Source organism: Egretta garzetta, unplaced genomic scaffold, assembly GCF_000687185.1.
Source record: "Egretta garzetta isolate BGI_Z169 unplaced genomic scaffold, ASM68718v1 scaffold542, whole genome shotgun sequence".
Taxonomy (NCBI): Eukaryota; Metazoa; Chordata; class Aves; order Pelecaniformes; family Ardeidae; genus Egretta; species Egretta garzetta.
Genome location: NW_009258766.1, coordinates 37,855 through 42,905, shown reverse-complemented (window position 1 = coordinate 42,905; position 5,051 = coordinate 37,855).

The window sequence follows — 5,051 nt, the reverse complement described above, 5'->3', positions numbered from 1 at the left end:
TAATGATAATAAATGGAGTATTCATATCTGTGCAGTCTTTTAAAGTTGAAAAATTACATCTTCTTGAGTATAGATATTCTTCTAAGACGTGTAAAAAGGAGTTAATCTGCCTTTGTAGAAGGTACTGTTTATTTTGGTCTTCTGTCAAAAGAGAGTGAATGGATTTACCCCTGTCTTTATGCTTCACACTAGCAGTAAAGCTTACTAAATTGTAGGAGGAAACATATGTGCCTGTCACATGCAGCATAGCATTATTAGGTGTATATATTTGTACTACGAACATTTATGATAATCCACTGAGCCATCAAGTATTACCTTCTGTCACATGAAGCATCAAAATCCTCTGAGTGAATAAATGATCTGAAGTGACCATCACTGTATTCCTGGGATCCAAAACAAGCTGTGACATTCATGTAACTGCAGAGGCTTGCCCAGCTACAACATCCTCAGCTTCCTCTAAAATAAGAGGGGCTTAGTGAAACAAGAGTGAGAGATCTGTCAGTTTTAGCAATAGAACTGATCACTAACTAAATGAATGTGGTTATTTTCCACTGTCTTGACTGAAAATGAATTTGAAGAGCCTGCTTAAACCATGCAACGCCTCTGAAGCAAACATAGGACAGTGCTTTCCAAGGGCAGAAACTGTAGTGGACTATTTTCAATTATAAACATAAGCAGCTGTAGTTCCAGTGAAATTAGAGAAGTTGTGTTGCTTTGTACAAACGTTCAATTTGATTCCCAGGTTGCTGATTAAAATTCTCAAAAACTGTGAGGTTGCATTTCTTCTGCCACATTTCCAGCTCAATCATAAACAGCTTTATTCATGGTGAACAGGAAGAAAAATACGTTAAATTTTTTTCACCAGTAAAATTCACTTACTGTCAGGTTGGGTTTTTTTCCCAGTGTGTTCTCAGGAATACTTCAACCTAATGGCTTCACATACACACCACTTCTCTCACGAGTGCCTAGTTTTTACTAAAGCCTGAGGTTGGCCCTGTGTTTCTGCATTAATAAGCCTATGTTGAGCTTTGTGCTTATGTGGCTGCACTAGTACTTGAACAAGGCAGTTTAAAACTTTCAGGGGTTTCTTTACAATATGGCTGAAGTTTGGAGGTACATGAAGGAGTATGTAGGCTTAGCTTTGAAACTCATTTCTTAAACAAAAGCCTATGCTCAGCTTTAATTATTGAGCTCTTAGTTCTCCTCCTTGATATTCTCTCCTACCATTAAGAGACCAGACTGGTTTTCCTTGAGAACTTTCCATGGCATGTTTATGCCCGTGATACTTTATTGCTTAAGGCTGACAAACAATAGCGTTGCTACAGTGCAGTACAGCCTGTTTTTCCTTTCAGTAGCTGAAGCTTTTTTTTTTTTTTTAAAAAACTTTCTCCACTTCCAGATTCTGCATGCGGCTGCTCAGGAGAATGACATTTCTCTCTTAAGCATGCTCAGAGGAATATGTGAATATAGATGTCAGAATGTTTGAGTTGTGAGAGACTAGGGAGTTGAACAAGTATCTTGAGACCTGTGTAATTTTTGATGCTTTGCCTTGGACAGGAAAGGGCTGTGATACTCATTTGGCTGCCTGATGGTGAGTTTTCCAGAGGGAATGTCTGTTTCACACAGAAAAAAGATCTGACAACTTCATCATCCTGTAACTGACCCTGCCACTGCCATGCTGATCAAGAAAAAAATACAAGAAAAAAATTATTTTCTCACCTACCCTACTTCTGCGCTAGTGAAAAGCCATTTATTTCAGAGAAGATATTTTTTATTTAAATCCGTATCTTTAAGAAACAAGTCAAACTTGTCAGCCATGTGATTCAGTTTACTCATCTGTAAAATTGACAACGTGTTTCATCCTTAGTTGGGGAGTGTGGGTGGAGGGAAGTTATTTGTAATGTAAGTGAAAGAAAAAGTAGTTTGTGCAAAGAATGATTGTTTCTGCAATACTAGTTATTAAATACATTCTGGTTTGAGTAAAACCCTTGGTACATCATACAGCTTTGTTTCAGTGACTAATACATTTTTATGGACATTCCAACTCTGAACCTTCCTATCGAGTTACTGGCCTTGCAGCAATGTCCCTAAGTCTATGTTACAGGAATATTATGTTGGTTATATAAATGCTGTCAAAGCCAGGTGGATATTCTGTTTTTGCTAATTGTGTTGGACTAAAATACTGGCATTTGTAGTCCAGTGCTATTACTCAGTGAAATTTCACTGTTTATGCCAGCACAAGGTTTTTTCCCCTCGTATCTTTTGCACGTCTTAGCGATGTCGCTGTATTTGTAACTTCATATGGTATGGTTGAGTCCTGCCTCTGTAGATACCAAGTGTGAGATTAGTCCCTGATTTACCACTAGAGCCAGGCTGACATCATGCCTATATTGTTACGAAAACAACTGATTAGGTTATTGGTATGTTTTGCTAATTTAGCTGATGCCTTAATTGTGACTGTCTGCCATGTTTGTTGCTGTATGGAACATGGTACCAGATTGTGCCATGTTCTTGAGCAGGACAGGAATCTCTGTGAAAGCAGGTTTTTTATTGTCTTCTCTGGAAGTTCAGTGTATGTTCCTCCATCAGCCTCTCAGTGTGTTAGTCTACTGTATTTGGAAGTCATATCTTCCTGATTTGACTATCCCCACTGTTGATTATACTTACTTGTTTGCAACCTTCTTTATAACTCCGTACACCACTGGATACCAATATGTGATAGATGAATTGACTATGAAATGATCTTTGGGTCATTGCCGTAGAGCAAACGCGATTGCAAAAGCAATTATTATTAGTTGTGATTTACAGTGTAGTTGTTTTTCCCCTTTCTTCCCTGTTCATCAAACTTCTTGATGGCAATCAAGCGCCTTATATGCATAGCTCTTGAAAATGAAACAACATTTCTATTCTTTAACTGTAGAGCAGTAAAGAATAGAGATTGTAGATGAGTTCAAGATCCAGCAGTGCTCAGTGTTTTGCATATGCATATTGATATTTTCCCTGCAGAACTTGGTCTGCCAAAAAGGGGACTTGTCGTAGTCAGATTGGAAATTTGTAGCAGAGCTGGGAGTCCTCACTGTTGACAGTAATAGCTAATGCCCCATCCCTTACAATAGCTATAAAATCCATTTAGCAAGAAAACACCTTTAAAAGCTTTTGGTTGGGTTTTATTGTGCGTGTGTGTGTCTCTGTGGACCTGCAAATATAGTCTCACTATAACATATCTCCTGAGATTATGAAGTCCATTATTTTCAAGAAAAGCAAACCACACATTTATTAGGGTAAGTATACCTTTTTTATTTTTGTCATGATGCACTTAGGTGGACTAGATAACCTCTAAGATTTCTTTCCAGATGCATTTTCTGTGATTCTTTTGTGATCACTAACTGATATTTTCTAGTAGAGGAAACTTCTGCAGGTCAAAATAAATTCTGTGAGAAAGGGTGGTCTCAGTGTTTGAACTGTTTCTTAAGCTTGGTCCGGAATTACCATTCAATTCATCACACAATCTTCACAAACCTCGCTTACATCAATGAAAAGAATTCTTCACACCAAAGTTAAAATAACATCATCACAACACATGGGAAGGAGTTTCACATCAATGCAGGTATTAATGGGTTAGCACTTGCATTGTGTCCCCTTACAAGTGATGTTCTGCTTTGTAGAGTGATACAAACTTAAAACTAGAGGACAGATTTTGCTGCACAGCAGAACTGCTTTTTGGATACTGAGAGCTAATAACCAATTTAAATAAAAATCTATTCAGTATCTCCCTAGGCTGTTATGTCATATATTTTGATTGACTCCTTTTGAAGCTATTTTGGTAACTTTTTAGTTGTAACTAGCACTTAGTTGCCGAGCGAGCAGCTGGATTTGCACAGAAGCTGAATCCCTTGGGTAGTGATATCTGCTAAGGTCATTCAGGTGGATTTGAAGAGCATAATAAAGGATGCAGGGTGAGATTTGAAAGTTTCCTCAACAAAATACCAATTACATTGTAGTATGCCTGACTGAAATCCTAATAATATTTTTTTTCCTTTTTTTTCAGTTCATACTTCACCATCAGGGCATGTGTCTGCCCCTTTGGCTTTGAAAATTGGTTTATTGACATTATCCGTGAAAAGAAAATGTCACCTCAGCATAAAGATGTAATTTATGCATTTGTCCAGTTGTTTACAAAGGATTTAGATCAGCAGTTTAGCATATTAAGACAAAAGACATTTCTCAGTGCCCTTTTTGTGGCAAACAGGTTGTTGTGTTTTTTCTGACATGATACTAAAGGAAAGCAAGACAAAATACTTCTCTAATGGCTTGTTATATCACCAAGATGATGTAGCAAGAAGTTAATTGAAAAATCAGTTTCTGTTGTCTGAGCTCAGTTAGTTTGTCTTGAAAAAGCAAATTGGACTGGCTTGTATTTCCTGTGCAGTGTCACTTGAAGGTTTTTGAGGGACTAAGCTTCCCAAGTAAAATGTTCTGTGTTTTTCTTCTAAGGTATTTTAATTGTGATGACTCCTCTTTTAAAATGTGCATAGAGTTCAAAGACTACCATATTCATGAAGCAAATTATATTTCTCTGACCACCTACAGAATAGAAATGGGTGCAGTTCTTGTGCCTATGGCTAAACTGATGAGTGCTTAACGTCTGCCCCTTTTTGAAGCATCTGCTGGGACTTGACAAACTGTTACTTGAGTGAGTCATAAGAAATGGCAGAATCTGTATTTTCGCATACACCCATTTGTTCCTAACATCTGAAAAGAGAGCGTCGGGTATAGATGCTTAAGAAGGGGCTCAGGACTGAAGACCAAAAGCTGTGTTTGGTCTAAAGTGAAGGATGTAAGCGTACAAAGCCCTAAAATACAGTTCTGTTCTGGAAAGCAATGGCAGCAAGTTGCATGAGACTTCTTCATTGGAGTCCTAGGCTCAAACCTGGTGAAGAGTCACCTCTGTGCTCCACTCTGTATTGCAGGCAGTGGGTGTCCTGGTTTCGGCTGGGATAGAGTTAATTTTCTTCAAAGAAGCTAGCATAGTGCTGTGTTTTGGATTTAGT